This window comes from Neopelma chrysocephalum, unplaced genomic scaffold (genome assembly GCF_003984885.1).
Source record: "Neopelma chrysocephalum unplaced genomic scaffold, ASM398488v2 Primary Assembly neopelma1_95b, whole genome shotgun sequence".
Classification (NCBI taxonomy): domain Eukaryota; kingdom Metazoa; phylum Chordata; class Aves; order Passeriformes; family Pipridae; genus Neopelma; species Neopelma chrysocephalum.
In genome coordinates, this window is record NW_020897758.1 from 640,863 (window position 1) to 653,560 (window position 12,698).

The following is a 12,698-nucleotide window of genomic DNA, read 5'->3' on the forward strand; positions in this document are numbered from 1 at the left end:
CCTCCCACCAGGCTCTACAAGGGGAAAATTCCCTGGCAAAATCGGGGTTGAATGTCAACCATTAGCTGGGATTTGTCCAGTTTCCTGCCAGCCAGGGCAGTTTGAGTTCCAGGGATGTGTGAGAGTGCCCTGCTCTGAAATATTTACTCTGCCCTTGGCATCAAATCCCCAGTCAGCAATTCCAAGGTGGAGATTGTCTCCTCCTGATCTTTGCTTTGGCATCCAGAGGGTTTCCTCTCTCTGCTCTTTGTGTGCAGTGGAAGAGGCTCAGAAGGGAGAGAGTGAGGACATGGAGGGGAAAGGGAGCCCTTACAGAATGAGCACCATTAATATTGCAATATGTCCTTTGCTTCCTCCTGTAACCCCCAGCCCAACACCCAGCAAACACTCTCCTGGCAAACCCAAGCTCAGGCTCTGGGAGCTGTCCCAGGGCAGCCTCAGGAGAGTCTCCTCTCACTGCCAAAGCCATGGTGGTTGATTTTGGCAAGAGCATCTCCAGCATTTGCTCCCTGACCTCCAGTGCTGGTCCCTGTTTCTCCTGCTGCCTCGTGTTCCCTCTTGCAGCAGGAACAATGCTCTGTGGCTCCCTTTGGGTGTGCAGCTAAACCCTGGAGCCAAACAGCCAATGGCCATGGGCATCACCAGGAAAACCTGCAGCCATTCATCACTAAACCAGCCCCATGTCTTGGAAGACAGGCACAATCATCCCTTAACTGCATGGCAGGAAAGTCAAGGACACAGACCTCAGCTGGTTTCCAGAGGTCACAAAAGCCTCTGTCCTTACATGACTGTGCTTTGCAACCAATGTCCTTAAAGGGGTTTTTGTTCCCTTGTGCAGGTGCAGTGACTGACAAATAAAACCCAGCCTGTGATGTTTGGCTTGTCTTCTGACACTTCTTAACTGCTCTTTTGCCACCTCATACCCTGGGCAGAGCACTGATGAGGTGGTCTCTGTGTCCATCAGCCCTGCAATAACCCCCTGGGAACTCTTCCTCAGCAGAAAGAAGGGTGAGTGTCCCATGAGATGCTTTCAATGGGGAGACAAGGAGGGAGCTGGTTCCTGAGCCCTGTGGGGCAGCCACAGCCTGTGGGATGACTTTGATCTCCGAGGGCTTGGCAGTGGCTTGAAGAAGCCCATAAATAGCTGTGCTAAGGATCTGCCTCCTCCTTCCTCCACTCAACTGTCTGCTTGGAACAGAACACCAAGTGATGGTCAGAAATGTGCAAACCCTTCAGGGAACTCAGCTCAGAAATCAGTGTTGGGGGTCACCTCCAGTTTATCCTGGAGGTTTTGGGGCCGGGGGATAGCAGGGGTCTCGGCTGGAGGGTTTTCCTTGTTTCTGAGAGAGGTCTGGGGGGTGTCCATGTCTCCCTCCTCATCCCTGTGTGTTTCCTGGTGAACCATGAGATGTTCCCCCAGGCAGCATGGAGACCCCTGTCCTTGCAGAGGGGACAGGCTGGAGAACGTTGGGATTGGCCAAGGTGAGCCAAGGTGAGCTCAGGGAGTCCCTTCCCACCCTGAGTCCTGCCCTGAGCCCAGGGCAGATGTTTGGGACCAAAGCAGGAGGTTTCACAGGGCTCCTTTGTTGGTGTTGCCCTGGAAAGCTCCAGGAAAGGGAATTTGAGGGGTTGTTTTAAGCAGGTTTCCTTAAACCCAATGTGCATGTTTGCTGTGATGGTCTCGAAATATCAAAGGATAATTAGTATTTCCCAAATTTGGGAGCTGTAGAGAAGATGATCCCTCCCAGCTGCTCAGTCTCTCCCCTGAGGAGGCTCCACTGGTCATCAGAGCATCTCCCTGAGGCACTGCTGGGCTTGGCAGCCAGTTCCCCTCAGTAATTCATCTCAGATATTCCTGGTGCTGCTTTAGATTGATGGTGTTTTCCCCTTTCCTTTCTCTTTATATTGTCACTTAACTGCTCCGACTTCCAAAGCTGTTAATCTTTCCCACACATGCTTACGTTAAGCTGCTTAAGAGCCCTGCAAACACTTTATCCTCATAAAGATTGAACTGCCCTGATATGAAACTTGTAGCTCCAGAATAGAACAAAATTTACGTAGGCAAATAAAAGCTGAAGGTCAGGGACAGGCAGAGAGACTGTAAATATTCCTGGGCCGGTATTTCAAAGGGTTTGGAAAGAGGAGATGGGTTGATTTGCTCCAAGATGCTTCTGAGCCCTGAGTCAGCAGGAGCTGAGTGGGGAGGGAAGAAGGTGCAGGGAAGGTGGGTGACTTCCAGCCTCCTCTGACTCACCCCATGCCAGGCTGGCAGCACCATCCTCTGGGGCACTCAGGGTTAGAGAGGCTCAGAAAAAGCCCTGATGTTTTTTCTCCCTGGGATGAAAACTAAATGCAACCGTTCCTGCTGGAAGCTCCAAGGGGAGAAGCCTGGAGGGAGCAAAAGATGCTGGAGTGAGCTGCTGGCTGTGCCTGTGCAGACACAGGGTGGGGAGCAGGCAGAGCAAGAGCTGCTCCACATGGGCCCTGCCTGGGGTGCAGATCCTCCCTGAGGGCTGGAAGGACAGAGGGAGCCGTGGCTGTGGCTGGAGAACCCCGTGTTGGGGGTGGGCACTGCTGGGAAGGGATATTTTGGGTATGGCCACACCTGGCCAAGCCTCCTGAGGACGTGCCCAGGAGCACCCATCTGCTGGCTTTGGGCAGTGACCCAGCACCCCTGGGGAAACCCTCCCTGCCCATCCAGCCCTGCCCCAGGTGAGTCTCCACGGCCTCTGGGCAGTTGTGTGGCCCTCCCTTTGTGCCCCAGGCTGCTCTGCCAGTGCTGGGCTGGGGGTCACAGCTGGTGCCTCCAGAAGGTCTGAGCTGATGTGCTGCTGGGGAGCCAAAGACCAGCAGAGGCAGCACCAGGAGAGGCTTCCCAGAGTTTTCTCTCAAGCTGCTTGGAGCCCTCCAGGTTTTGAAAATGCCAGTCAGTGAGGTCAGTTTGGGATCAGTGGGGAAGGATGAAGTGTTTCCCAGGGTACAAGGGCAGCTCTGTCCCAGATAATTTTGGGCCATTTGCAGAGTAAACCCTGAATGATGTTATACGAAGGGTTTATGGCTGAGGAAGGCCCAGCACAATTCACATTTAATTCTGAGGTGCCTTATTAAAGGTCTCAATTAATTAACTTAATTAACAAGGAGACCTGGTGCACTTGCTGGGATGTTCTAATGGTCTTCTAGAACCACAGACTCACAGAATGGTTTGGTTGGAAGGGACCTTAAAGATCACCTAAATCCACCCCCCTACCACGGGTTCCACTAGCCCAGGTTGCTCTAAGCCCTGTCCAACCTGGCCTTGAACCCTTCCAGGAATGGGGCAGCCACAGCTTCTCTGGGAACCTCCTGCAGAAGAATTGTGCTTCCTGGGGCACAGGGGTGACCTGGGCAGGCAGCTGCTTCCAGGCCCATTTCAAACGACTGAAGTGAAGTCAAGACATATTTCTTTCTCTCTGTTTTTGAAAAGGAACTAATTCTGTCTTTGAAGACAAGGGAGGCAATTTGGAAATGCCCCCTGGCTGAAAGCCTGGCAGGGTTGGTTGGGGCTGGGGGGGTTTTGCCCCTCTGTTCCTGTTACATCGCTCAAGAGAAGCAGCACAAAACCCAGGCAGGTTTGGATACAAGGATTAGTGATAAACTTGACCTTGGAGCAGGATTTAACCCCCTGCAGTGGCTGGGCACAGTTCTGGTGCAGCTCAGGATGCCTTTGCTGTAGGGGCTGCAGAGGCAGGTCCTGCTGCACCCAAAGCCCAGCCCTGGCAGCAGAGGAAAGGCTCCTGGCCCCCCTTCCTGGCAGTGCCTGGGAGCACTGGCACCCAGGGCCTTGAAGGAGGGATTGATGTGGGCTGGGCTTTGCTGTGGCTGATCCACCAACCCTGGTCCTCCCCAGGACACCACAAGGCCCCCGGTCCCTTGGGCCATGCAGGGGAGGTGCTGCACCCCCTGAGCCATCCTGGTTCTGTCTGCACTGGGCATTCAGCCCTGGGGATAGTTGTTTCCCAATTCCAACTGTGTAGAAATGGAGAGGAAAAGAGGAATAATAGAAAGACCAGCTCTGTGCAGGCCACCCATCCCAATGAAGGATTTGGGACCAGGGTGGCTCCAGCAGGGCTGGGACCAGGAGATAACCTGACCCACACAAGGCTGGAGAGCTCATGGTGGCCAAGCCCAGTGCGTACCCTGGTACCTCTCCTTGCCCTGCAGCTCTCCTGCCAAGAGACACTTCATCCCATTCCCGTTTGCTGGGAAGCCCTCGTGTAAATGGGAACTAGGCCAGTACATCCCTTTCTTCCTATTCGTTATTTCTTATCAGATCACTCTGAACATCTTTATCAGTGATTTCTCTCTCCTCTTTCCCCTTCCTGCTTGGAAGGGACTGGCAGTGAATTCCTCTTGCCTTGAAAGCTGCAGTGAAACAGTTAAACCTTTCCCAGGGCCTGTGGTGGGGATGCAATTTATAATTGTGTTTTCCAAGAGAGCCATAAAGTTGTCTCCTATCAGTTCTCTGGCTGAGGCGGCGACTCATCAAGAGTTGCATCAGGGATGAGGTATAATTCAACCAATTATAACTGGCAGGTTATGCTGCACTTGTAAAGTACGGATTTTAGAGCCTGCAATTGCTGATAAACAGTATTGCAGGAGAGCAGAGCAAAATCTATTCACAGGGAAAGGAGAGTTGTAGCATTTAACGCTTTCCACACAGTGCTGTGGGCAGGGATGCTCGGCCACACTGCTCTGCAGGAGGGGTCACAGCACCCCACAATCTGCTGAGCTGGAAAGGACCCACAAGGATCATGGAGTCCAACCCTCAACCCTGCACAGGCCCAGCCCCAAGAGTCACCCCCTGTGCCCCAGAGGATCAGCCAAACCCTCCTGGAGCTCTGGCAGCCTTGGGGCTGTGCCCACTGCCCTGGGGAGCCTGGGCAGTGCCCAACCAGCCTCTGGGGGAAGAACCTTTCCCTGAGATCCAACCTGAGCCTGCCCTGACACAGCTCCAGCCGTTCCCTGGGTGCTGTCCCTGGTCCCCCCAGAGCAGAGCTCAGTCCCTGCCCCTCCTCTGCCCCTGCCCAGGCAGTTGAACTGCACTGAGGTCTCCCCTCAGTCTCCTCTGCTCCAGCTGAACACACCAAGTGCCCTCAGTGTCCTCCCACACCTTCAAATCAAGGCCCTTCCCCATCTCTTTGCCCTCCTTTGGACACTCTCCAATGGCTCAATCCCTTCCCTCCCTTGTGTCCCCCCAAACTGCCCCAGTGTTGAGGTGAGGCCGCCCCAGGGCAGAGCAGAGCGGGACAATCCCCTCCCTGATGCCCCCAGGACAGGGATGTCCCTCCTGGCTGCCAGGGCACTGCTGGCTCAGGGACAACTGGAACCCACCAGGACCCCCAGGGCCCTTTCCTGGCCCTGTTTTCCAGCCCGTCATTCCCAGTGTGTCCATCCAGGGCTGTGGCTGTGTGAGCACCTGTGGAGGGGCTGCTCCAGGGATCCGGGGTGGGAAGGCAGAGATGTTTGGGGCTGGAGTGCTTGGACCCATGCAGTGAGGGGGGCTGGGAAGGCCCATCTGCAGATGAGGTGCCTTCCTGCCCCCAGGTCTGCAGGGCAGGGATGTCCATCCAGCCCCCAGGTCCCACAGCACAGGGAGCCCTGGGAAGCTGTGCCCTCTCCCTCTGCTGTGAACACTTTGCCTTTTTACCCTCCATTTAGCCCTGGGAGGGTAATGGTTTCCCTTCAGCAGAATTACTTGTAATCTCCCTATGGGATGAGTGTCCTTCAGTGTGAGTGCAGCTGCTCTGGGGTTCCCCAGTTACACCCCCAGGGAGGGGGTGGCAGCGGGTTCCTGCAGCGGGAACCTCCAACTTGTCCCAAACTTCAATAAATGCTGGGAGGGAGAGCAAAGGTTGCCTGGGCTGCAAAGTAACTCCCTTTCCCTGCTGCTGCAGAGGGTCCAACCCTCAGTGCTCCAACCCTCCCAAACAAACCCCTCTTTGGCCACAGGGAATTGAAGCTCCTCAGGAGAAGGAGGAGAAGGATGAGGAGGAGGAAGAGGCAGCTCAGCCGGGTGCCAAACACAGTGAACTGTACGAACATGAGGGGGGTGAAGCCCCTTAGGAAGGAAGGGGGTTTGAAGCAGACGCGCCTCCCGTTCCCCCCAGCCCCAGCTGCGCGTCCTCAACAGCTCTGGAAAACCATTCCCAATCCCAGCGCCCCGTGCAGCTGGAGGGACGTTTGGGAGCAGGGCCACTAGAGGGCAAGCTGGCATTGCCACAGACCCGGCCAGGCAGCGCCTTCCTCCTGCCAGCCATTCCCGGGGTCCCTCCAGACCTCCCGGTGCAGCCGGACCCGCTCGGGGGCTCGGGAAAGAGGGAGGAATCCATCCCTCTGGAAACCTCCAGGCTGCGGTGAGTCAGGATCACCTCACTGCGTGTTATTGCAAAGAGCTGAACATCTGGGGATGCCATGGGCTGGGGGTGATTCACTTCCAGCTTTTTTTAATGTGGACAAAACACCAGACACTTGGTCGGTTTTGGGCCGATGGTCCTGGAAGAAATCCCTGGTTCTGGACTTGTGTCTGGCACCTCTGTCCTGAGGGGGAAGCAGGACAGCAAGGAGGGCTCTGCCCGTGCTGTACCTGCCCTTTTAGTGGACTCACCACAAAGCCAAGCCTTGAGGAAGTTCTTTGCACTCTCATTTTCCCCAGCCTGGGGGCAGGGAGATTTTTTGCCGTCCTTTATTCTGGGCATTTACTTCTCAATGTTTCTGCACACAAACTGTCTCCATTCTTCGCCTTTTCTCCCAGTTTATTGCTCTTGGTTTGCTGGCCAGCGAGCAAAGGTTCCTCAGCCAGGTCCTGCTCCTGGGGCAGCTCCAGGGGAAGGCAGTGGGTTCCCTCAGGGCCAGACAGCCGTGATAAATGGAGTTACCAGTGCAGGGGGATGGACTCATAGCCCTGGGAGAGATTTCCTTACCTTCTAAGACTCCCAGTGATGGAAACTCCACACCTCCCCCAGGCAATCTGTACCAGTGCTCCCTTATCCATCCTGCTGGAAGGGCTTTTCAGGTGCTGCCACGAATCTCTCTCTTGTGGTTTAAGTTCATTTCCTCCTTCCTTATCCACCCCAGGCACGTAGAGCACATCCTTGTCCTTTCTGTACAATCCTTCACATCCTCACAGATCGATCCTGTGCCTCCCTTGCTCTGAGTTAAACCTGCCTTGTCTTCCTGTCTTCCTTTGGAGAATGTCTTTCCAGGCCTCTGATCATTCCTGTTGCTGTCCTCGGGGTTCTCTCCAGCTGCTTCCCAGCTTCCTTGAAGTGGAGGTGCTGAGGCTGTTGGAGGTGCCTGCAGGTGATGTTTGCACCTCTCATTTCCCTGGTCCCCCCAGCCAAGCCAGGTCCTGTGCTGCAGAGCTGCTACCAGGTTATCTGGGGTCAGATCCCGCCTCACTTTGCATTTGTCCCTCACAGAAGGACAAACCATCTTGTCTCTGTGTCCCTCCAGGTTTCTCACTGCTGAGGAGCTTGGCCAGGGCTCCAGTGGAACTGGTGGTGTGAGCTCTGCTCCTCCAGGAGGGGCCAAGAACAGAGAATTTCTTGTCTCATCTCTTCTCTCTGATAACCAGCGACAGGATCTGTAGGAATGGCTGGAGCTGTGTCAGGGCAGGCTCAGGTTGGATCTCAGGCAAAGGTTCTTCCCCCAGAGGCTGGTTGGGCACTGCCCAGGCTCCCCAGGGCAGTGGGCACAGCCCCAAGGCTGCCAGAGCTCCAGGAGGGTTTGGATGATCCTCTGGGGCACAGGGGGTGACTCTTGGGGCTGGGCCTGTGCAGGGCTGAGGGTTGGACTGGATGATCCTTGTGAGTCCCTTCCAGCTCAGCACATCCTGGGATTCTGTCTTGGCCCAAACAAACGTGAAGCAAACAGGCAGGAAGGAAACCAGAGCAGGTTCTGTGCCCTCACTGCTGTTCCCAGCTGTGATAAGGCTCTGAAATGTTATCTGCTCCTGGGAGCTTAGAGAACAAAGGGCTGGGTGGCTGAATAAATAAAAATAACATAAAATGGTGCCGAGAGTCCTTTTCAGTTAATAATCCCGAGTATCCAAGATTAAGCATTTCCCATAAAACCTTCATGTTTTCAGTCATTTTATGAAATGACAATATAACAATAACAACATGACAATGGCTTTATAATGGGACAATGGCACACACAGCTCACACGTGAGCAGGAGCTATTTTTTGCCAATAAAGTTGCAGTGAATTGATCCATAAAATAATATTAAAAAAAATGAAAGATAAAAGCAGGGTGGTTTTCCTGAAGGATTTCATAAGTCAAAAGCAAGAGGGTTCAGCAAGAGAGTCTCTGGAGGATATTCTGAGTGTGGGTTACCCCAAACCTGCATTGGTGTCAAAATCTTTGACACAATGAGGTAATGAGAGGATTTGGTAGTGTCTGTCTGTGTTTTCAGGGAGGTGTAGGAATCCCAGCTGATTCCCCTGCATTGGGATCGAGCTCAGCATGAGGGTGTTGTGCTGCAGATTGGAAAGGTGGCAGGAGGCTCAGAGTTCCTCCTTTCCCCTTGGCTCTGACTGCCAGAGCCCATCCTGCAGCCCCACAAGCTGGATTTGGGACAGGCACTGGCAGGGGATGGAGTTTCATGGGGAATGAAGCAGCTCCACATCTACTTTTGTGGATGTTTTGTCTTTATGACTGGCAGCAGCATCTTGGCTGTTTCCTTTTTCACGTACAGAAGTAACGCTGAGGCTCTCAAAGCATATTTAAATTGGCCAGTGACAACAATTTGGGGGGGCACTGATTCATTTCTAAAGGACCAAAATATGTAAGGAAGGGGTCAGATCATTTAAGAACTGAATTATTTGAGCCTGACACTGCTAAGAGTGGAGATCCCATCTCACAGTCCAGAGGTAGAGGATAAATTAGTCTTTGTCCGAGGTGACAAATTGAACCTCTGGTGCTTTTTGTGAGTTGGGGAGAACAGCAAAGGCAGGAAACCCAAGAGGAGATCTTCAGGGAGAGGGTGGCTTCAGGCTGGCGGGGCTCTGTCTGTCTTTGCTGGCCAAAAAGGCCCCAGCCAGGAGCCCTCCCAGAGCACGGGGAGGCTCAGCAGCAGCCCCTGCTCATGTCCTCTCCTCTCTCCCAGGTACGATGGAGGAGGCCCAGCAGGAGCTCTGGGGTTCTCCAGACCATGGACCTTGCTCAGAAATGTCAGGAACAAACGTCCTCCTGAACAAGAAGCATCCCCTCAGTGTCCAGAGGGAGATGGACCCTCAGGCCCTGCGGTTCTCATTGCTCGGGGATTTTCTTCACAGCCTGAGGTGGGACCCCAGTGAGCTCTGTGAGCTCATCCCAGGACGTGCTTTCCAGAGACACAGCTGGAGGCCCAGGCTGGCACTGGAGCCCCCAGACAGTTCCTCTGGCAGGGCTGATGTCCCTGACACAGGCAGGGGAGCCAATGACTCCCTGAAGGACTCGGCCACCCTGAGCTCTGTCAGTGGGACTCACCTCCCGGCTCGAGGAGCTAAAGCTGCTCCAGGCTGGGAGGGGAACACCTGGCTGGGGGCTGGCACTGCAGACGTGTCCTGTCCACAGGCAGGAATGTGCCTGTTCCGTGCTCCAAAGGCTCAGTTATTTACAGCCCAGCCCGCAGGGAGCGAGTCCAGCAGATGCAGATTTCCTTGGCCCCTGTCAAGTGATCGCATTAAGTGCTGCTCACACGAGCGGCTCCAGCAGGGTCCTGCCCCGGCCCTGACCCTGCCATCTGGCCCAGTGATCAGCAGCTCATTACACACACAGATCAGATGCTGCCAGGTGTGAGACACAGCCCGTGCTGAGCCAGACACTTTGGGAAGCTCCGGCAGTGTCACGGGGCTGGGGAGGCTGCGCTGAGCCCTGGGAAACGCTGATCCCTCTTTAACACGGGCACTGGGATGTCACAGCGCTGCCTCTGCCATCCTGGGAGCTGGGCGGCTGCAGGGAGCTGTGGGACAGGGAGTCCTGGCCCGGGGACACCTCCTGGGTGTGGATTTTGGGCCACACGCTGCAGGGACCGTGGGGAGGGCTGCACACCCGACCTCTGAACTGTTCTGTGTTTCCAGGGCAGAACAGTCCTGCCAGGGACTCCCGGCTGTCACCAGCACCAGAGGAGGGTCAGTGGCCCACATGGGAGGTCAGAGTCTCCATACTGGTTTGGACTGATGACCTGAGCAACAAGTTGCCAATCCCGCCTTGCTGCAAAACCCTCACGTGCCAGATCCACCTCTGCCCTCTCCCAGGCACACCTGGAACCCTCTGGCTCAAGCAGGGCTGACTGAACTGTCCCCATTTGCAGCCTGGGCTCTGGTTCCATCAGTCTGGAACAGCCTTTGGAGAGAACACTTAGAATCATGGAATCACAGAATCAGAGAATCAGCCGGGTTGAAAAGGACCTCTGAGATCATCCAGTCCAACCCTTGATCCACTCCCACCATGGTTCCCAGACCGTGGCACTGATGCCACATCCAGTCCCACTTGCTGCCAAAGGAATTCTGGTCCCTTTTCTTTGCATGACATGAAAAGCTCCCCGAGTGAGACCCTCAGCTCTTGTTGGCCTCACTCTGCCCCCACAGCCCCCAGCATGTGTGGTGCTCCATGAAAGGAGAGGATGCACTTGTGTCCTTCCGAGGGAAATCAGCAGCTGGCTGTGCATGCTTGGAGCTGGGTGCCACCCACAGAAGGACCATGTCTGCTTGGCTGCCTGAGGTCTTGTTGGGGTGTCTGTGCAGGGCCAGGAGTTGGGCTGGATGGTCCTCGTGGGTCCTTCCAACTCAGAAATTCTATGATCTGAGGTCAAAGGGGATATTCCTGCAGAAGGATCTGGCACCAGAGGACAGAGCAAAGCCCTGGTAATACCCCGAGTGACACCAGCAGCCAACGTCAGCCACACAGAGTGACAGAGCTGGGGCTGCAGGCTCTGTGCAGGGCCAGCACTGGGCCTCTCCTGCTCCTTCCCACAGCAGGACAGTGTCACTGTCCTCACCCTGCCTGTCCTGGCCATCGAAGGGTCTATGACAGTACTTGAAGGGGTCCCAGAAGAATGATGGGGACAAACTTTTTAGCAGGACCTGTTGTGGTAGGACAAGGGGTAATGGTCTTAAAGTAAAAGAGAAATTACTTAGATTAGATACAAGGAAGATGTTTTCTACAATGAGGATGGTGAGGCCCTGGCCCAGGTTGCCCAGAGAAGCTGTGGCTGCCCCATCTCTGGAAGTGTCCAAGACCAGCTTGGATGGGGCTTGGAGCAACCTGGTGTGGTGGAAGGTGTCCCTGCCCATGGCAAGAGGACTAGATGACCTCTAAAGTCCATTCCAACCCAAGGTCTGCTATGATTCTGTGGTTCTGTTTGGCAGCTGAGACATGCACATACACACTGTCCTGTGTAAACATCACTGCTGTTTTCTTTAGGGTTTTGCTTGTTATTTCTCCTTCCTTTACTAATTTATTTTAAAATAAAACCTATCAAGCTTTTGAGCTGCTTCTCATGCTGGGAAAATTAATGGTGCTCCCTGCACATCACTGAACCCTGTGGATTTTAGCAGTGGATGTAAATGCAGGGGCACAGCTACAATGTGGAGGTTTCCTTGTACAGAGACAGAAAGTCAAGGCTGGAGATGGGGCAATGAACTTGGGCATCTTGGAGAAACCAGACAGCAAAAACATCCAAAAACAGCCAATCCCCTTTGTTCCTCCTAAACCCCCAACACCAAGGGGTGCTGCCATCCTGCCCAGGGGGCTGCCCAGCCCCTCCTCTGCCAGACTGGCTCATTCAGGGCTCTGGGGAGATGTGGAGGTCACCAGAGTTGACAAGTCTTTGGCTGCCTCCTGATGATCTGTGGGTTAGGGACGGGTGTTGATGCTCTGCTCGTGCTTTATTGCTCTGCTCTAAGGTCAGTTCAATATCTCTCATGTGCTGGCTGGGCCACTGCCAAAAAGTAATGTAGCAAGACAAGGACAATGCTGAGCTGAGGAGAAGTGGATGAGCTCAGTGCTCTCAGTGCTAATTATCAGGCGTGATTGGCCTCACTAACAACTTCCCAGGCCTGGAGCCACAGCTTCCCACTTGCTTTTTAGCATGATGTGATGGGGAAATGAATGGAATCTACCAGGGCCCAAGTCCTCAGAGGGATGTAAGTGCACAAGATGACTTCCCTACTAAAATTATCTTGTAATGTTGGCATGTGTGGCCCCTTCTATGTGACCTTATCCCTGTTGTCCTACACCAAGAGCATGAACTCAGCAGCTGCCTCAGCCTGTCCCTGTAGCTGGGCTGGGCTGAACAGCACCTGGGGGGGCTAAAGAAGAACCAACTCCATGTGCCAGACCCTGGCAGCTTTCCCAGTTAGCTTGGGTTGCTTTGTTTTACTGGGATAACCAGGTTAGAGATGCACTGGCCTAAGGGAGGGGCAAGTCAGAACTTCTTTGGCACCTGCCCCGTGCACTTGTGGATGCTCACTGTGACACCAGCCCGACCTGCTCCTCTGGCTGGGCACCCAGGAGCTGCCAGGCTGCCTGCCTTGCACTGCTCCTGAAGGAATGGGATTGAATTCCTCCATGGAAAGCAGCTGCTGAGTTCATGCTCTTGGTGCAGGACACAAAGTCATCACCGACAGAGACATGATTTCCTTTCCCCAGCCAGCCCAGGGGTGTGTTTGTTCTGG